This window comes from Vombatus ursinus, unplaced genomic scaffold (assembly GCF_900497805.2).
Source record: "Vombatus ursinus unplaced genomic scaffold, bare-nosed wombat genome assembly UNPS02011916.1, whole genome shotgun sequence".
NCBI lineage: Eukaryota > Metazoa > Chordata > Mammalia > Diprotodontia > Vombatidae > Vombatus > Vombatus ursinus.
Window position 1 is genome coordinate 4,247,958 of NW_020951694.1, and position 22,289 is coordinate 4,270,246.

Sequence of the window (22,289 nt, forward strand, 5' to 3'; positions counted from 1 at the left end):
AAGGTTTTACTTTTTAAAGTCATATCATAGTCAGGTCTACCCCAATCTTTTTTACGGACTACCCTATTACTAATAACAATCTTAGACATACATTTTACATACATAAAAAGTAAACAGTCTGTCCTTACTGAGTCACTTCTAATCAGTCTTTGGTATGTACCTTATGTTTCTCTTGGCTCTTGTATGTCACATCTTCTATTAAGTTCTTTGTTCTTTTTTTTTTTTAAACAAAGTCCTAAAAGTCTGCCAGTTTATCAAATGTCCATTTTTTTTTCATTCAGGATTATGCTTAGCTTTGTTTGGTTTGATATTTCCTGCTGGAACCCCAGTTCTCTTGCTCGTTTATATATACTGTTCCAAGACCTACCGTCCTTTAATGTCTCTGCTTCTAGGTCTTGTGTGATTCTAATTGTGGCACCATCATATTTAAATTGTTTTTTTCTTGTTACTCTTAATATTTTATCCTTGAGTTTGGGATTTTGGAATTTGACTATAATATTTCTGTGATTTTTCCTCATAGGATCTCTTTCAAGTGGTGAAAGATGGATTTTTTTCTGTTTATACCCCCCCCATTCTAATACTTCAGGACAGTTTTCTTTAATTATTCTTTGTATTTTTGTATCAAGATTCATTTTTTGATCATAGCTTTCAGGTAGTCTGATTATTCTTATGTTTTCTATTCTTGATCTGTTCTCCAGATCAGTTGTTTTTCTTATAAGATGTTTCACTTTCTCTTCTATTTTTTCATTCTTTATATTTTGTTTTATTATTATTATTTTGGTAAGGTAATCAGGGTTAAGTGATCTGCCCAGGGTCACACAGCTAGTGAGTATCATGTGTCTGAGGCCTAATTTGAACTCAGGTCCTCCTGACTTCAGGGCCTGGGCTCTATCTACTGTGCCACGTAGCTGCCCCTGTTTTATTATTTCTTGATCTCTTATAACTTTGTTGGCTTCCCCTTGCCCAGTTCTAATTTTCAAGGTGTCACTTTCTTCCTTAAGACTCTGGATCTCCTTTTCTAATTGGTTGACTTTCTTTTCATAATCTTGTTTTTCTTGGATTGTTCTTATTTATTTATTTATTTTAGTTTTTCCTCAATCTCTCTCATTTGATTTTTAAAAGTCTTTTTTAAGTTCTTCTATAAATTCTTTTTGGACAAGTGACCATTTGACGTCACTCTTTGGTGTAGAAGAGAGTTTCTTTGCTTCAATAGCCTCCTCTGAAGATGAATCCCAGTCTCCTCTATTTCTATAATATCTTTCTATGGTTGGATTCTTTCCCCTTTGCCTGCACATTTTTTTTTTTGTAGTAATAGTTTAATTTTTGTAATCACCTCTAGTCCTGGGTTATAGGGGATGGTGCCTCTGGCCGCAGATCTTCAGTTTTCACCTCTATCCTGAACCAAAGCCAAACCTCCAGCCTCCTGTAAGTGCCCAAAGCCAGGGGTGCTCTGCCCCACTGCTGCTGCACTCATCAGGTGGGTGATGATTCCTTCTTGCCCCCAGCTGCATCTCTGTAGCACAGCTAGGTCTGGCGTTCCTTGTCAGCAGAGATTCCCTTGATTTTCCCTGGCTCAGATGCCCAACTCCCCTGACAGTTCCAGGGGTAAAATTTCCTGTGGCTGGGGCTGAGGCAGCCTCCCAAACCACCTAACCCCAGAACTTGCAGCTTATTGTTTCAGTGGACCCTAGCCTGAAGGATCCTTCAGGATCTTACTTTTCACAGGGACCAAACCCCCTCCTGAGATTTTTCTTCTGATCCTCTTGGATTGTCTCAGGAGGATTCCTGTTGTGCCCCTATTCTTTATTTTTACCCGCACTTTATTTGCTCTGAGGCACTATTTATCAATTGTTAGTTGAGGAAAATCTTGAGAGCTTGGAATTTTCTGACCTACTCTGCCATCTTCCCAGAATCCTCTTGGAAGGCTTGATGTTGGCCACATATACATAACAAAGTCAGGAAATTGGAACAGAAGATTGCCTTGGAGGGTTTACATGGCTTAATAATTTGGGGGGGGGGCGGCAGGCATGTACAAGGGGAAAATATTATGTGTAACTACATTTTTATAGTGGAAAACTTTGTGTTATAAGGAGTATACTGTTTTGTGACAATATCCAATCTCATAGTCTTGGGCAAGTCAGTCGTAGGCCTTTTCTCCATCAAGTTAGATTAGCCATATTGATGTCATACAGGTTCTTTACAGCCTGCTTTATTTGATTTTTCTTGTCCTCAACATATACAAGCAATATCAGGGGATTGTCCTCAATTTTCACAAACACTCAATGGTCAGGGAAATTTGATTATGGCACAATAACCAAACTTTTTTCTCTTCGGACTACTTTTCTGAGGTCACTTGGGCTGTCTTAGAGGCTGAAGTCTTAGATCCTCAGAGCATAGGAAGTGTTCAGATTTTCTCCTTTTTGTGGTTATATAGGTCCCCCTTTAACTTTGCCTTCTTGGCCTTTAACTCGTCTTCTGTCTTGTGGGGAGAAAGATAAAATCATTGTCTTCTTTGCCTTCTTGGGTGTCTTCTTGGGTGAAAGCTGCATAAAGACTGAAAAGAGCTCTGTGAACCTTTTTGAGCCCTCAATCATTTGAGAAAGGTCTAAAACCTGGATTGGCCAATTAGGAGAAGCATTTTTGGCCCCCTCTGAGCTTAACTTACCATGATGCTTTGTATGCTCTGGCATAACAGACATGCTTTGCTTTGCTCTCTGAGTGAACCCCAAATGCCCCTTCCTGTGTCAGAAACTACAAGGCCAGATGAAGCTGACCAGGAACATTCTTCCGTTTATGACTACCAAGGACAGGGCACCTTAAACCAGACACTATCTTGAATAATGGGATTTTTCTTATCTTGATATTTTATGGACACGTTATACTATGCTATGCTATATATATATGTGTGTGTGAGTGTGTGTGTGTGTGTGTGTGTGTGTATAGTTGTTATTGATACAAAAATTTTCAATGGACACAGTGACACTTCTTATATCTTATTGTATTTACAATCTGTCTTATTAAGATATTTGTTTTGGGGCAGCTAGGTGGAATAGTGGATAGAGCACTGGCCTTGAAGTCAGGAAGACCTGAGTTCAAATCTGGTCTCAGACCAAACACTTGACTCTTCCTAGCTGTGTGACCCTGGGCAAGTCAATTAACCCCAATTGCCTAAAAAAAAAAATTCCTTTCTTATATTATGGTTAACAAATATGGAGATTATAATTTTGGTTGACATAGGCATCCTGTGTTGGGATTGCTCTAAGTCATACCTGCACAACTTGGCAGTAGGTGGGGGCCAAAATTAAAATAGGCTAAACTTCTTTGGGCTGCAGATAGGTTTTAAGCAGCTCACTTTCCAAGTAAAGGTATAATTAATTATTCAACTATTTTTCAAAATAAACCCTATTAAAAATGGGGAAATTTCAATTAATATCAATTAATTATATTTATTACTTAAGATTTTTATTTGTCACAAAATCGCTTCTCTCAGACTAGAGACAGACTGATGAGGGTTGGTTGCCTCAGGTCACGTGATAAACAGGAGAGAGTGCGCAGTGGCAACCCACCTGCCAAGTTACATGATGGGCAGAATAGTGACTAGTGGAAGGTGGGTTAAACCTGGCGTAGACAAAGCACTTGTTGTAGCTTCACTTTCTTTTACATCTTCTACATTTATTGTGGCCCGCCCAAAATCCTTTGTTGGCTGCAAGCAGCCCAAGGGCCATATGTGGAAAAGGCCAGCTCTAAGTGTTTGAAGGGCCTCCTTCAGCTTGTTTACCTCTGAGTTCAGAATTATTTTCTGACTCCTTTGTAATACATGATTCTCTGGCTTAAAAGAGAATAAATAAGCATGTTATAGCACATGTCCAGCTTGATTCTGTTTGTTCCTTGGTTAAACCTTTGGTAAGGTGAACCCCATTCTGTTTATTCTTGAACAAACCTTTGATAAGAGGGAATCTGATTCTGTTTGTTTCTTTGGACCAAACCTTTGGTAAATGGTTGACAGCTCATATTTTATTACAAATCAGAATCCTCTGCAAAGGAGACATCTGTAACAATGTAAAATATGAATGTGTAGTGATGTCACTAGTTGCCTGCCTGATTCTCATATTTATATCAATGACTTCTTGGCAAAATCTCAGTTTTGTAGAAAATAATAACCTTTGTTACTATAGAAGCAGCTATAGTACTGATAGGAAAAATGTTTTTCTGGAAATAGGGATGGAGGTAAAGACATCAATAGTTAGACATGATCTTGGTTTCCTAAGTTTCCTCATCTGTAATAATAATAATAATAATAATTAACTTGTTGCTCCTGTTGTCCTTGTGAGACAAGTTAATATTGATCCACCCTTTTCCTTTTATTTCTGTTAAAACCTGGAGGAGTAAACCCCTGTCCTTGGTCTCCTCCATTAGAGTTTAGGGTAACTCAGCTCATGAAGGAGAAAACTAGCTAGAGAGGTCAGATGGAAATGGCTTCCCCTTGCCCAGATACCTTGTGGCTGTTGAATCTCACATCAAACCACATTCTCAGCAAGAAGAGCTGAAGACTTTTAAGCCCACTTCTGCATTGAATGTTCACCAACCAGGGTTGAGTTCCACTTGTCAGGGGAGTTCCCTTTCAGAAGGGACATAAGGTGTTTGAGGGTCTCCCTTGGGGTCTTTGGTTAGAGAGTGACCTATCAATTTATTGTTTGCAGGCTAGCCGAATTAATACATTGATTTTTGATTATCCAGAAACTCAATCTTTTGGGGTTTCCATTTACTGTATTTCACAGCATAATTGTCACACCCTATTTTTTTTTTTCAGTCTAAAAATTGGTTATAACCTTTCATCGGGTGATAGTAGCATGGTATAATTCTATTCATCACTCTGTTTAAAAGGTAAACAGAGCAGCAATGTATTCATCAGCAGCATATGGATATGCATTTATTCCTTGCATTGCAAGCCTGGAGAGAATAAATTTAGACATTACTTTAAATCAGTAAGTCTGAGTACTATAGTAGGTTTCGGTATGGAGACATATCAGATTAAACGATTCAGCGCAGAGCCTAAAAACAGACCAATTACCACTTAGGTGCTGTGTGTAAAAGATTTCCTTGAGCAGAGGAAGTAATTAGGTATTTTTATTCTATGTGGAGAAAAAAATTGCCTTGAGCAGAGAAAATAATGAGGAAAATTAATTTTATTTCTAGTCACTGTATTCCTTGGGTGTGTTCTTGTCTGTGTTTGTGTCTTTTTATCTCTATTTGCCTAAAATTTGACTTAAAGATCAGCCCAATTTGCCTGTATGTGCTCTGTGTGATATCAATTTTACTAGGCAAAGAGCCAAGAATGGTGGTGGTGGTGGTGGTGGTGTGGTGTCTTAACTAGTTAGACCAGCAAGATTTTGTCTAGGGGCATTTCTGCTGTCCCTTTTGTTGTGTTATCAATGTTTAAAGGGAAAGAGATAAGAGAAAACCTAAAAAAAAACCCAAAAACTTTCTGTCTTTTGATTGTGGCCAAAATTAAAAGACAGAGAAGGGGATCTTTCCCCCAATTTATAGAAGTTTATCACTGTAAACTAATTGGAAATTTGTGGGGGTTCTCTAAATTGTGAATGATATGCCAACTTTATCATAGTGGATCTCAACAGTCTTTTGAAATTTGTTTTAAGAAAGTTAAAAACATACAGGCAGATTTGAAAGTAGTATCAGTAAAGAAATGCCTCCATGCATGAGTGTGTGTGGGTGTGGGTGTGTGTGGGTGTGTGGGTGTGCTCCTGCAAGTAAAAAAGCAAGCTGATTTTCTTTCCCCTTGTGGCAGATCAAGGGGGTTGGGGAGAAGGTGTGGTAACAGCAGCCCCTCATCTTTGGCTCTAGCTGATCATTGGGTGCTATCAGGATGATGACCTTTAATTCCTTTAGGGAAGGAGATATGGTCCCTGGGCTCACCTGCCATACGACAGAATCTGACTCTGTGAACCCAGCCATAGAAAATAAATGCTGGAAATATGTCCTGTGCCTTTAATTAAAAAAAAAAAAAAAAGCAGACCAATGCCTCAATTGAGATTAATTGATAGTTTCCCCACCTACCTAAGCCATGTGGCCCCTTTGGAAGGGATTTTTGGTCACTCCAAAAGTCTGAGTTAGAAATTAAACTATAAGATTTAACCCTAGGCCAATTTAAGAATTTTTAAAAATAATTGGAACTAAGAAAAACAAGAACAACAAAGCCAAAGGTATTCCCTTAAATGAGAAAACAAAATAAAAGGCAGTTAGGTAATTTAAAACCTTCTCTACTAATGTTATTTCTATTAGATGATACAAACCTTTCTCTGTCTCTGATCTCTTCACCTGGAGAAGTAATGTCCCTAGGTTTGAGGAGAATCCAGAAGTAATAGATCATCTTAATGCTATATTTAAAGGTTACAATCCTATTTGGAAAGATGTAACTGACTTTGATCTCCCCAAGTGAAAGACGAGCAGTTTTAGCAATAAGAGAAGAAAAAGAAAATTGAAGAAATTAGAATAGGCAATGAAGAAACAAAGCTATCACTCTGCAGATGATATAATGGTATACTTAGAGAATCCTAGAGAATCAACTAAAAAACTACTTGAAATAATTAACAACTTTAGCAAAGTTGCAGGATATAAAATAAACCCACATAAATCTTTGGCATTTCTATATATTACTAACAAAGCCCAGAAGCAACAGATAGAAAGAGAAATTCCATTTAAAATATCTGTAGAAGGGAGCAGCTAGGTGGCGCAGTGGATAGAGTACCAACCCTGAAGTCAGGCAGACCTGAATTCAAATCTTACCTCAGACCAAACACTTGACACTAGCTGCATGACCCTGGGCAAGTCACTTAACCCCAATTGCCTTAAAAAAACAAACAAACAAAAAAACCCATGAAATATCTGTAGAAAATATAAAATAGTTGGGAGTCTTCCTGCCAAGACAAATCTAATCAACACAATTACAAAACACTTTTCACACAAATAAAGTCAGATCTAAATAGCTGGAAAAATATCAGTTGCTCATGGGTAGGCTGAGCTAGTATAATAAAAATCACAATTCTACCTAGATTATTTTACTTATTTAGTGCTATACCAATCAAACTACCAAAAATTATTTTATAGAGCTAGAAAAAATAATAACAAATTTCATCTGGAAGACAAAAGATCCAGAATGTCAAAGGAATTAATGAAAAGAAATGCAAGGGAAAGTGGCCTAGCCATACCAGATCTAAAATTGTATTATAAAGCATCAATCATCAAAACCACTTGGTACTGGCTAAAAAATAGTGGTAGACCAGTGGAATAGGTTAGGTACACAATATGAAGTAGTCAATGACTACAGTAATCTACTGTTTGAAAAATCCAAAGTCTCTAGCTTCTGGGATAAGAGCTCACTATTTAACAAAAACTGCTTGAAAAACTGGAAATAGTATAGCAGAAACTAGGCATAGTCCAACTTCTTACACCATATACCAAGATAAGGTCAAAATGGGTACATGATTTAGACATAAAGGGTGATACCATAAGCAAATTAGGACAGCAAGGAATAGTTTACCTGTCAGATCTATGGAGAAGGAAAGAATTTATCACCAAACAAGAGATAGAGAACATTATGAAATGTAAAATGGATAATTTTGATTACATTAAATTAAAAAGTTTTGCACAAACAAAGCCAATGCAACCAAGATTAGAAGGGAAGCAGAAAGCTAGGAAACAATTTTTACAGCCAGTGTAAAGGCCCCATTTCTCAAATATATAGAGAACAGAGTCAAATTTATAAGAATACAAGTCATTCCCCAACTGATAAATGTTCAAAGGATATGAACAGGCAGTTTTCAGATGAAGAAATTAAAGCTATCTATAGTCCTATGAAAAAATTCTCTAAATCACCATTGGTTAGAGAAATGCAAATTAAAACAATTCTGACATGCTATATTATACCTATCTGATTGGCTAATATTACAAAAAGGGGAAATGATAAATGTTGGAGAAGATGTAGGAAAATTGGAACAGTAATGCATTGTTGGTGATGGTGTCAGAGTTGTGAACTGATTCATCCATTTTGGGGAGCAATTTAGAACTATGCCCAAAGGGCTATAAAACTGTGCATACCCTTTGATCCAGCAATACTGATGGGGTTGGGATCTGGGCCCCAGAAAGGAAAAACCCTGGATTTTCCCAAGGGCCAAATCTCTGGTGTTCCCCTGAGGCTATAATCCCATCAACTGGCCTTTCTTTGCGGCTACACCCAATCTCCCCTCCATTGTCTTACCTCCCAATGTATGGCCCCTGGCCATTTCCCACCCTTAATCCTAGTTAGGCTCCATTCTCCCTTGGCCACGGTCCAGGTCCCTGGAATTCTATTACCTCATAGACTACTTGGCCACTCCTAGATCCCTCCCATAGTCTTTCTGTGTAAAAGGTCTATCTTGTCTCCATTAAGATGCTCTGATTTTTAGAATCTAGCCAATGGCCCATAGATGCTCAGATTCCTTAAGAGTCTAGCTAATATGGCGAATCTTCAATAAACCTTGGTTTTGGCTACAAGAAGGCTTGGGTCAAATTCTTTTGGGCAGGACCTGCATATTGTGATTTTGGGATTCCAGGACCCCTAACCTGTAGACCTCATCAATACCACTACTAGGTCTGTATCCCAATAAGATCATAAAAAAGGGAAAAGGACCCACATGTACAAAAATATTTATAGTAACTCTTTCTGTGGTGGCAAAGAATTGGAAATTGAGGGGGATGCCCATCAATTGGGGAATGGCTTAACAAATTGCGGTATATGAACGTAATGGAATACTATTGTGTTATTAAGAAATGATGAACAGGCAGATTTCAGAAAAACCTGGAAAGATTTACACAAACTGATGCTGAGCAGAACCAGAACATTGTACACAGTATCAGCAACATTGTGCAATGACCAACTTTGATAGACTTAGCTCTTCTCAGCAATACAGTTGCAGTGGGAAAATTGGTTGGGAGTAGGTAAGAATACCGAGCCCTTCTGATGTGGTTTAGGGTTCAGGCGTCCTGGGACCCCAAAATCACCACATGGGTCCTGCCTGAAAGAATTCGACCCAAGCCTTCTTCCAGCCAAAGACAAGGTTTATTAGAACATCCATCATATTAGGCAGACTCTTAATGAGTCTGAACATGGGTGGCTAGATTATAAGAATCTGAGCATCTTAATGGAGACAAGGTGGACCTTATAGACAGAAAGACTGTGGGAGGGACCTAGGAGTGGCCAGTAAGCTGGGGTGAACAGAACTCCTGGGACCTGGCCAAGGGAGAATGGAGCCTAGCTAGGATTAAGGATGGGAAATGGCCGGGGGGCCATACATTGGGAGGTAAGACAAAGGAAGGCCAGGCTAGGTTAACAGAATTGGGAGATTGTGTGTAGCCACAAAGAAAGCCCAGTTGATGGGATTATAGCTTCTGGCCAACACCAGAGATTTGGCCCTGTGGGAAAGTCCAGGGCTTTTGCTTTCAGGGGCCCAGATCCCAACCCCATCACTTCCAAGCAGGGCTTTATTGTTATAAAAGCAAATGGAATTAATGGAATTAAAGCAGCTCTGGATACTGGTTGGTTAGGTGGAAGGGGAATGGGGACTTATTTATAAATATCAGAGCTGAAGGGGGAGTAACTTATGGAAATTTGCTATGGCATAATCTTTGTACTATGCAAGCAAAAAAAAAGGCTTGTGCCTGAGCTGTACTGGGTCTTCTGGGTGGCTATCATGAAATAGCTATACTTTCCCTCTCAAGAGTTCCTTCATTACCACATTCATAAGATGTAAATGCAGACTTTGAGGTCACATAAATTACTATTGGCATTGAGAAGTCTTATTGCACTTTCATAGTCTTGGGAAAGTCCCTTGATCACAAGGTCGCTGGTGATAGGGTGGGTTGAGGGTCTCTAGACCACAAGGTTGCTGGTAATAGGATGGGCTATTCAGGGGTAAGGTTATCTATTCAGCATATGGGGGAAGTAGTTGTCTGTGCAGCATGTGAGAGAAAGGTTTAAGAATATAGGGGAAAGGGTTGCCTAATCAACATACAGGGAAAGGATGGGGCCTCACTGTTCTGGGGGAAAAGTAGGACTTTGCTGTTCCTACTCCACAATGACCTAAGACAATTCCAAAAGACTCATGATGGAAAATGTTGACCACATCCACAGGAAGAACTATGGAATCTGAATGTAGATTGAAGCATACTATTTTCTCTCTTTTTCTTTCTTTCTTGTGATTTTTGTTCTGATTCTTCTTCCACAATATGACTAATGTGGGAATGTTTAATATGATTGTACATGTGTAGCCTATATCAGATTGCACGCTGTCTTGGGGAGGGAGAAGGAAGGGAAATTTGGAACATAAAATCTTATAAAAGTGAATGCTGAAAACTTATATAAATAAATTAATAATTAAAAAAATAAAATTACAAAGTTATGCTAAAAAAAGGAAAAGAAAGATGAGTAGTTATAGAGGCAGCTAAAGGTTAGTCCCAATAGAAGGGGGAGTCCCCAGTTGGCCTTTATAGGACCCACAATGGGACCCCAATAACCCTTATGATTACTGTGGGACAGACAATCGTTGCTGAGGGTATGAATATTTATGCAGCATGCCCAGCAAACTGGAATGGGTTCCAAGAGATAATACAAGAAGAGAGTGAGAATCTTAATCATTTTTGCAATAGGCTATGCAAAAGTGCTAAACTATATTGGAGGCTAGACCCCTTTTTTTCCAAGAGATGCTCATAATGATGCAGTTTAGGGGTTCAGGGGTGCTGGGACCCCAAAATCACAATACGTGGGTCCTGCCTGAAAGAATTTGACCCAAGCCTTCTTTCAGCCAAAGACAAGGTTTATTAGAACATCCATCATATTGGGCAGACTCTTAAGGAGTCTGAACATGGGTAAGTAGTGGTTAGATTATAAAAATCTGAACAGTGGCTAGATTTTAAGATTTGCTCATGTGGGAAAGTCCAGGGTTTTTCCTTTCTGGGGCCCAGATTCCAACCCCATCATTCCCCCCTCAAACAAATGGGAACCCAAATTCTTTTGGGGTAAGGGGCGAAGGTCTCGGCTTCTGAAACTGCTTCCTGCTGGCAAGGGGTGTAGAGCTGTCCCTGCCTCGAGGGGTCCCAAAGAGGAGGTTGACTGGAACTGAGCACAGGCTGCATCCAGGGAACAAAGTAGAGACATTGGCTGGTACTCACTGTTTGCTACCAATTGTAGGTGAATGTCCCATAGTCTGGAAGACATAAATCTGACAGAAAAGACTGCAGGGCCTGGATATAAAGCAGGGACTAGATTTAGGGCCCAACTTAGAGAGGATAAAACATCCTTAGCTCTGTTTGGGTTCAGATAATTCAGTTTTCCAACCATGCAGTATCAAACCCACCTCATAGCCAGACTCAGGAATAGCCAGGTGGGTAACATTCCCTTTTAAAGGAACATAATGGGTTAACAGCCAGGAGGATCCCATCTTAGACTGAGACTAAATTGTCCTCTCAGCTTTTCCCAATGCTGACTTCCCACCAGTATCAGCTTCTCTGAGTGCTTGTGGCATTTCTTTCAGATGGTGGATTATTGGTTATCGATGGATTATGATCCATCAGACAACTCAAAATAAAATCCTATGAGCTTTTACCTCAAACAGCAAATTTTACTAATCACAGCTTAGGAAAAACTTTTCCAGGATTTACATCTCAAACTTAAATTTATCCTAGTGTAAAAAATCAATGATTAGAGATTTCTATGCAGTTGCAAATTCTCAGCAAGCCATACATAACCCAAACAAACTTTCTGGCTAGTTTACACATGAAGACAAAAACCAATAGCCAAATTATTTTAGCAGTAACCAAATTATGGAAAGTTGCTTGACATAACTGATACAGAAAGTTAAGTTCACCAATTTGAAACTTGAAACAAACCCATTACCAACCAGGTGACTTCAATTTTGTTAAATGCACTTCCAAATTACTTTATACAGAGAATCAACATCTCATCACTGACAATTAAAACTACAAATTTAAAAGAGCATGCTTACCGAAGTTTGGAGGCTAGCTTCATTACCTTGAGCAGGATGTGCTGAACCTGGGTGATGCTTCCAGGCAAAGGTTGCCCTAGAGCCCAAGGCCATTGCCAGTGGGGCCCATGCTGTAGCTGCTGCCCCTTCCCCCTCCTTCCTTTTCCCCAAAAGTACTCAAGCTAAGGGAGTGGAAGAAAAGAGTGACCAGGGTTGTAAGGAGGAGTTCTAAACTCCTTAATGATCAATCACAAAACCTCCAGAATCTGCCAAGATATTTTCAGGTGTTCTAACTTTCCCCTGTAACCTCCATGAAGAAGAATTCAGGGGCATAGAGGGAAGGGATTAAGTAAGCCTCAGGGAACCAAAAAGCAGCTGCAGTTTTCCCCAATTCCCTAGCACCGAGGGAATTTACAGATACACTTCTGGATAGGGTATCCATCCTTGTCCTCTATGCTGTGGAAGGTGTACCCAGGTCCATGGCCTTGAACCAACCCAGTGGACTGAGAGCCCGAGAACATCAGGCAGAGTGCAAGACAGCCTCATAACTGTCTGCCAGAAAAGCACCTCCAAGCCTTGGTGCTTGGAGAGTGACCCCAACTGCAGAGCAAGAAAGGGAGGGAGAGGAGGCTTACATACCTTCCAGTCTTGACTGGAGAACTTGGGGTTAGGCAATTTCCCCATATGGGGCCACCAAAATGATGCAGTTTAGGGGTGCTGGGACCCCAAAATCACAACACATGGGTCCTGCCTGAAAAAATTCAACCCAAGCCTTCTTTCAGCCAAAGACAAGGTGTATTAGAACATCCATCATATTGGGCAGACTCTTAAGGAGTCTGAACATGGGTAAGCAGTGGTTAGATTATAAGAATCTGAGCAGTGGATAGATTTTAAGAATCTGAGCATCTTAATAGAGACAAGATGGACCTTATATACAGAAAGACTGTGGGAGGGATTTAGGAGTGGCCAAGTAGTTTGGGGTGAGGGGAGGAAGGGCCTAAGAATATCTGGATGGGAGTGGCTAGTAAACTGGGGTGAACAGAATTCCTGGGACCTGGACAATGGAGCCTAACTAGGATTAAGGGTGGGAAATGGCCAGGGGCCATACATTGGGAGGTAAGACAAAGGAGGGGAGATTGGGTGTAGCCGCAAAGAAAGGCCAGTTGATGGGATTATAGCCTCAGGGGAATGCCAGAGATTTGACCATGTGGGAAAGTCCAGGGTTTTTCCTTTCTGGGGCCCAGATTCCAACCCCATCAATACCATGTGTACCCATTTTGTTAATCAATCTTTGCCTGAGATACAAAAGCATTTTCACAAGAGATGCGACCATACAGCTGATTAGAGGCATTGCCCATTATGTCTATGAAGGAAAAGAAACAGAAGAAAAATAGAAAGAGGAAACCCAGGATAAAGAAGGAATTGTAGAAAAGGAACAATAAGTCAAAAATAAAATAAATAAAAAAGAAAAGGAACAATCTGTTATTCCAATGCAGTTTATTTCAGCTCAAACCACCCTTCTTTCAGGAGCTACTATTCAAGTCATTAGAGAAGCTGTGGTATAAGTTATTTTGGAGGCTATATCTAAATCTTTGGCATTTCAAAAGTGTTTCTACTGTGGACGGAAAGGTCACATTGTTCAAGACTGTTTTAAGAGACAAAGGAACCTTAAAAGTCAAAAGAGGAATGGTGGTAAGGGTTACCCAAGCAGCAATAATGCACAAAGTGGGAGGGGTGAAGGCTGTGAATCTCAAAGGTAGATTTTCTTTTTTTCACACCCTAAGATCCCAGGACCCAGCCTTTCTCTTGATGTTCACCCCCTTGTTCCCTTCACCAATTTTAGAAGTTGAATAACTACTCTACTGTTAAGGTTTCCAGTAGGATTTTGCCACATGGCCAAATGCTAACTGATTAACTGAAGCTGAGTATAGAAACTAAGCTTTTAACGCAGAGAAGCAGCAGCTAGAGGGAAAGTTTCCTTCCTGCTTTCTTCTTATCCCTAAATCCACCCGTGAACCAGTGGGGACAAAATCTCCTGGGCAGATTTAGGGTCCCTGATGGTATTCTGTTCCCTACAAATTGCCCACTCAATATCTGATATCAGGAAAATGTGTTTAAAACTGCAAAAATAAGTTTTTATCATTTAAGGCACACTTTGATCAAGGTTCCTCTGTAGTGGCCTTAAATGTAATCACTTAGAATTTTTGCAACTTATTTTTAAAATGTACGTTATCATTGTAAAACATGTTTCTATACAAAATGTTAGTAAGATTTGAAAAACACAACTCTCTTGACTTACTAATTACAAAGTATTACCTCTCTCCAGATTCTGAAAAGAGAAGATAGCATGATTTTATTTGAAAGACTGCTTTGAGTTGATCTCTGTAGACAATTTAACAGATCAGCTGTTAACAGGGCTGAGAGAACCCAGAACCCCACTCTTATGCTTCAACAAGCCTCCTAAAAGTTTTTGTAATTATTAAAAACACACAATGAATTAAAAAAAAAAAAAAGATTTGTCCCACAAACTTCTTCTGGGCCTAGGAATAGGCAGCATAGATTCTATCTCCTTTTTGGGAGAATGAGAGAGGTTTGGAGCTCTTGAATCTCCTACAGAACACCTGAATTGCAACTAATCAAGCAATAGTATAATTATGATTGATAAATTAATGAAGAAAATCACTGTGTTGTTGAAATTAACTCTATGGCTTGGGAAAGTAAGGTTGTAGTAAGACATTGGATTTACTCTATATGTTGTTATTATGTGTACTAAAATTATGAAGGAAATATTCAGTAGAATATGGGATGTGGTTGAAACGTACAATTTGAGCAAGTAAAGGGAAGTTGTATAGTCTGAGTAATGGGTTTTGAGATTTTGAAAGAAAATAAAGGCTTGAGGGAAAATACAGAAGGTAAGTAAGGTTTAAACTTTTGAACTCTACAAGGGATATATAAAAATGAAAAGATTAAAGCATGTGGTAAAGGTTTGAGGAAGTTTGACTTTTTTTAGTGGGAAAATTGAAAGCTATAGTAGTAATGAAAAATTGCAGCTTGATGTGAAAATCAATGAAGTTATAGGGGGCTAGGAGAAAATTGATAAGCAATGTGTTCCTAAATGCGATAATTGGGGTAGTATTACTGTCTCTTTTAAAATCTTTGGCAGTGGATTAGCTAGAATAGTGTTAGACAGGAGCTTCTCAGCTCCAGCCTCTAGCAGGTTCACTTTGGATTCGGCCAAGACAGGACAACAGTGGAGACATGATATGGGGTTATATTACTTTATTCTTGGTGGCGGCAGGTCAAGATGAGGGGTGTGGGCATCAGCCCTTACAGCATCTGCTTGATTACTTTATTCTCAGGGGTGGCAGGCTGAGACAGGGTATAGGAGCATCCAAGCATTCCTCCTATAACACCTGCATTCATATTCTGAGCTTACTGACCAGTGCTTGTTTGACATATATTAAAGAAATATATGTTGCTTTTGCTCAGTCATGTCTGACTCTTCATGACCCCATTTGGGGTTTTCTTGGCAAAAGTACTGGAATGGTTTATCATTTCTTTCTCCAGCTCATTTTACAGATGAGGAAACTGAGGCAAATAGGGTTAAGTGACTTGCCCAGGGTCACTCAGCTAGTAAGTATCTGAGGCCAAATTTGAACCCAGGAAGAGTCTTCCTGACTTCAGGCTCAAGCACTCTATCCACTGTGCCACCTAGCTGCCCCAGAGAAATAGATAGATACTGCAAATATGGTGAGTGTGAATGTGTATAATCAGTAAACAGGTTAACCGATTAACATATAGCATGCTTTATGGCTCAGGAGAGTTGGGTTAAAAAAAAATTCAGGCCATGAACAAACTTAACATGTTTGTTCTTTTCTTTGTTGCTAGCCCTGAGAATACATAATAAAAATGTTTCATTGACCCTGACCTAATGAAAGCAGCTTGTAGAATTGCTGGCCCTTGGAGCTCTATCTCCTGTAGCTCATCTCTTAGCACTGACTTTATCATTCAGCTGTCAGGTGTCTGTCTTAACTTTGTGTTATCTGCAAATTTGGTAAGTTTGCCATCTCTGCCTTTATGTTGTCATGATGATGGAGTTGGGATCTGGACCCTAGAAAGGAAAAACCCTGGATTTTCCCACATGGCCAAATCTCTGGAGTTCTCCTGAGGCTATAATCCCATCAACTGGCCTTTCACTGTGGCTACACCCAATCTCCCCTCCATTATTTTACCTCCCTTAGGCTCCATTGTCCAGGTCCCAGGAGTTCTGTTCACCCCAGCTTACTGGCCACTCCCATCCAGATCTCCTTAGACCCCTCCTCCAGTCACCCCAAACTACTTGGCCACTCCTAGATCCCTCCCACAGTCTTTCTGTATATAAGGTCCATCTTGTCTCCATTAAGATGCTTAGATTCTTAAAATCTATCCACTGCTCACATTTTTAAAATCTATCCACTGCTCAGATTCTTAAAATCTAGCCACTGCTTAGATTCTTATAATCTAACCACTGCTTACCCATGTTCAGACTCCTTAAGAGTCTGCCCAATATGATGGATGTTCTAATAAACCTTGTCTTTGGCTGAAAGAAGGCTTGGGTCGAATTCTTTCAGGCAAGACCCACGTGTTGTGATTTTGGGGTCCCAGGACCCCTGAACCCCTAAACCGCATCAATGATAAGTCATTGATAGAAATGCTAAAAAAAAAAAGTACAGGGCCAAACACAGGTCCCTGAAGCACTCTCCTACACAATGCTTTCTGACTTGACATTCAAAGAATTAATGACTTCTCTTTGGATGCAACCATTCAATTAGTTCCAAATCCACCCACCTCTATCATCTTCTAGACCACATTCAACCATTTTGTCCAAAAAATTAACATGAGAGAGTTTATAAAATGGCTTTGCAAAAATCTAAGTAAACTATATGTAAAACATTTCTTTTTCTTTCTTTCTTCTTTTTTTTTTTTTCCAAATCTCCCAGTAGAATATCCCTGTCAAGAAAAGAATAAGGTGCTCTGGTATGACCAGTTCTGGATGAAGCCATATTTGCTATCTGTCATCGCTGCTTCATTTCTTAATGTTCATTAACCACTATTTTTAATAATACTTTAATGTTCTGGTGAACCTGTGCCCCTAATGGGTAGTAAGAAGTTTAAGGCACCTGACTATTTTGCAACCGTAACATACTTTAACAATCTATTTCTTTCTAGGGCTTGGCTTGCTTCTAGTCATTGGCACCTATCCTGCCACTTCTTAGAATCTCTCCTTTCTTGTGTTTCCATCCCCATATGGTCCAGATAATGCCCCCACCATAAGACAGATGGCACCTGATTTATTGCCTACCTACCCTTAAATGTGACAGTCTATAATTCTGTAATTTAACTGACATAACTTTATATCCTGACTAACTTATTTGTTGCATAATTTCAAGATCACATTCATTTCAGGAACCCTAGGAAAGAATTCTATAATGCCTGTCTAGGATTGAACTTTTCCTCTGGGATGTTGGGCTTTCATTGGTGAGCTTTTTTTCTTCTCTTCTTGGCTTTCCATTTATCTAGTTTTTCCTTTTGTTAGTTGTTTGTTTTGTTTTAGTTTTTCAAATTTTTTTCTCTAGTTGCTTTGGTTAGGACAAACCCTTTTAAATACCATGCAAATTGTAAAATGTCCTTTTGTTTTTAAATTTGCACAACTTTGTACTTGGGGAGCCATTGTAAAGGTCAGGCTCAATAGATATAGTAGGTATGAATCCTCTCTAAAGACTTAATTTGGGGATTGTTTCAGAATTGTACTGAATGGACTGTCTGGTGGGTGAAAGATGAAATGACTGAGGAAACAAAGGTTTGATCTTCTGAGCATATTGATTTATTAAGCAGAACATTCCAATTGCCCAACAAATTAGGATCAGACCTTCTCAACTTAGGCCTGGACCTTGAATGTAGGAGGAGACAGACTTCTATACATCAAAAAACAATCAATCAAAATAAGGTCAATTAATTAAAAGGAAACAATATAACATTAGATAACCTGATTTCTAATTGGATGAAAGATTAGGAACTTTCCAAATTGGGAGGGGGGAGAGTGAACAGGTAGAATTCCCTGAAATCAGAAAAGGAGGTGTCCCACTCCCCAAAGGAACATGGAAACAGTAACTAATTGATCAGTATGGGGCAGTTTTCAGATAAGACATATAAGTTGCTTGAGATGTACAATAGTAAGAAAACTCCTTGCATCGGTGTTTGGATTTGACAGAGTTTCTGGTCAGCATAACCTAGGTCCTTAAATTAAGGGTCTCGAAGCTGCAAGTAGGGGTGGTCCAGCTTCACAGCCATGCAGGGCTAAGTTAAAAAAATACAATAAAGTTTTTTCTCAATTTCCATAATTGAATAAAGTTTTCTCACAAGACACAAGTTGGGCTAAAAGGCCCATATTTGAATAGGAAGGGAATTGAACTAGCTCCAGAACTGAGTCACAAGATAGAGTGAGTGTGGTTCACTCAATTCCTAACCACTTGCTGTCCTAATCCCCTCAATTTCCTCAACTGCTTGGGATTCTTTATGTGGTATTTAGAAAGCCATTAGGCTTTCAGGTCATATGAACAACAAAATAGAGGACTAGACATTTTCTCTGATTCCCATAACTTCTTAAATCTCTTCAAAACAGAAATTATGCATCAAAGATAAAGCAACTCCAGATGTTGGTCTAGGACACTCAGAATCCAAAAGAAGGTTAAAAATAAACAAACAAATCCTAGGAATGGATGCTCACTAACACTGCAGCCCTTCCTTACCTCCCAAGCTACTAGCAGCGAGGCCGCACAAGCAGAACATGATCCAGACTTACATCAAACTCCAACCCTCCACACATAGTTTCTCTCCCCTCCCCTTTCCTTTTTCCAGTGCCATAGATACCCCAGCCCCAGGCTGTGGAAGTTAGTTTGGGCCTTGGCAGTCAGTTTGATCATAACCCTTCATGAGAAAATCCTGCCAGGGGCTGTAACCTAGAAGCACCAGCAACTGCAAAGCTCTGAACTGCCGGGTTCTAAACTGTTAGTGCTGGACCAGAGAACTAAGTAACAGAAGGAATGGGACAGATCATCAGGACAGGACACTATTCATATGGGGAGTTGTGTAGCAGCCCACCAAGCCTTAGGGAAAGAACACAGCATTCATCTGGGGCCAGTTCTGACCATCCCAAAGTTAATTGGGGAAGATCCCTGAGCGAATGAATTGTGAATTGCCCAGTGTGGGAGGAGGTTGAGATGTTTTGAGATCCAGCCCCCAAGGAAACCACATCCAGAGGGAGGGGAGGGAGCAGTAAGCAAAATAAGGGGGAAAACAGAAAGACTGAAAGTACCAAAAATTACAGGAAGAAGAAAACTCAAAGACCTTGAACATAAAAAAGATAAAGTAGAAGGAAAAACTGTAACAACAGAAGGAAATATGGCCTCCAGATCTAGTAAATGAATTCAGGCATCTATAAATAAATAATATAAAGTGAAGGAAAATGATTCAATACTTGATAAAACAGAGGACCCTGTGGAATTTGGAACATGGAAGCACAACACACTGTTTCTGAGTGGTTTAAAAGAGAAATGAGAATTATGAGAGTACAATTTATCTCCTTCATTGTAAAAAATAATGAGGAGAATAGAAAAACTTGAATTTATAATAGAAAGAAATAATATAATAGAAATATAATGACAAAATATAATTATAATAATATTATATAATAGAGATAATGTAATATATTATAATAATATATAACATTATTACATAATAATATAATATTATATTATATAATAGAAAGAGAGAAAAGAGAGAACAATGGATTAGGAATGCAAATACACAGAAATGACAGACAACATAGAAGAAGAGAAGCAAAAAAACAACATAAAAAGGAAATATGCTTACTATGCAAGCAAAACACACAGATCTCAAAGACAGGATGCATAGTGAGAACCTAAGAATCATATTGTCTCTCAGAAGAACACAACAGGACAAAAAACAAAAAACAAAAAACACCTTAGCACCATGATGAATAAAAGAGAACTGCTCAGAACTTCAGAAAACAGGAAATGAAATTCCAATTGAAAGAATTCACAGATCATTTCCAAAAAAAGAAAAAAAAAAGAAAAAAAAACAAGGTTGCAAACTCCGAGACACATCGTGGTTAAATACAACAATTCAATTCAGAAACAAGTTCTGCAAGCCATCAGGAGAAGGACCTTCAGATACAAAGGAAAGGACATTCAAATTAATGAGAGACTTCTGCACTCACTAAAAATGAGGAGGGAATGAAAAGTCGTGCTCTGAAGAGCATTGGATCTCAGGAGCCCAGGGTGACCCATCCTGAAAATCTAAACTTAACCATATAGGACAAAAGATGGATGTTGAATAATGAAGAAGAGTTTGAAATATTTTTAGAAAGAAAACCAGAACTGAGGAGATTGTTTGCTTCTTGAACACTCCAAACAACAGAAATGCAGGAGGAATGAATAAATGCAGCTGGCAACAGCAATAGAAAACAGCAACAGAATGACAACAAAAAGACTAGTAAGAAACTTATTTCTAAAGGCTAAAGGTATACGAGGAGACAGGAGTAAATGTGAAGAAGACAGGGAGCATTATGTACAGAACCTAGCAACACTCTACCTACAGGTGAATACTTCTTTTGTGGGACCCACATAGGAGGGTACATGGAAGTGGGGGAAGGGAGCAAGGGTATAGAGAGGAGTGAGTGATACTCCAAGGTTAAATCAAGGGCTAGCAATGGGGAGAAAGGGGACCTCTGTGGTCTCAGAACGAAAAGAGCATACAGGGGAGTAGTTGAAGAGGAGGAAGGAAAGAATGAAAAGGCTAGGAACCAGACCTCAAACTATATTATAAAGCAGCGGTCAAAGTCATTTGGTATTGGTCAAAGAATAGAGAAATAGATCAATAGAACAGGTTAGACAAGGGAGGTTCAGACACAATAGAACTCAAAATACTCATTTTTGATAGAGTAGAAAGCATAAGTTGCTGTTCAGTCACTTCAGACTTTTTGTAATCCCATTTGGGGTTTTCTTGGTAAAGATACTGTAGTGGTTTGCCCTTTCCTTTTCCAACTGATTTTACAGATGAGAAACTGAGACATACAAGGTTAAGTGACTTGCCCAGAGTCACAGCTAGTAAGTATCTGAGGCCACATTTGAACTCAGGAAGATGAGTCTTCCTAACTTCAGGCCTGGTGCACTATCCACTGTGTCGACTAGGCACATTCAATTCACAGATCTACCAACAACTTATCTGTTTTGCCTATCTAACCACTGCCCTTGTAGAACTGATGGTTTCTGGGTTGGTTTTATTTCTTTTGTTTTTTGTCAATGTGGGACGGATAAAATGTAACCTCAAAGTTATTTTAATTTGTATTTCTGTAACTATGAGAGATTTGGAGCATTTGTTTCAAATGGTCATTCATAGTCATTCACAATTTTTCTGAAAAGTTTTGGTCTTCTTCTTTGACTACTTACTCTCTGTCTTTTGTATTTGTATTAATTTTCTCTATATCTTGTATTTCAGACTTTTGTAAGTGCTATTTGATGCAAGTATTTCCCCTTTAACTGTTGCTCTCATTTTATCTTCAGTGATTTTGTTTACCTATTACAATCACCTTGATTCTGTTTGGTTAAGAATTCTCTCAGGAAAAGTATTTCCTTTTTTTATGTAAAATTTTTTATTATATGACTTTTTATGTTTAAGTTCTCTTTCTATTTAGTCTAAATGCAATATATACCAAACTCCAGTTTCTCAAAAGTGCTTTTCAAATAATAGTGGGGTAAGGGGGCATACTTGTTTTATCCTTATTTGTATGCTTCTAGTGTTTATTGCAAATATCATTGATTCTTAGTTTTAGATGAATTCTTTTGATCATATTAAAAAAGGGTCCTTCCATTTATATGAATATTGCATTTTGTCAAAGACGTTTTCTATAGCTACTGAAATTACTAAGTGGTCTTTGTTGTTTATATAATTAATTACATAGTTTTCCTAATGATGAATGGATGTGGAATCCAGGAAGTACCTTAAACTTGAGATAGCCTGGTTTGGGGGATACACTCAACTAGGCAGTGCCCATGTAATCTCCTTTCTCTCACTTTCACCCACTGCTGAAACTAGGGTTTCTGAACTGGGGTTCAGTCTTCTGGAGCCAAGCAGAATAAGCTTAAATTCCATATAACAACCTTTCAGACTTTTTCTTCCACCCAACTCCTAAGT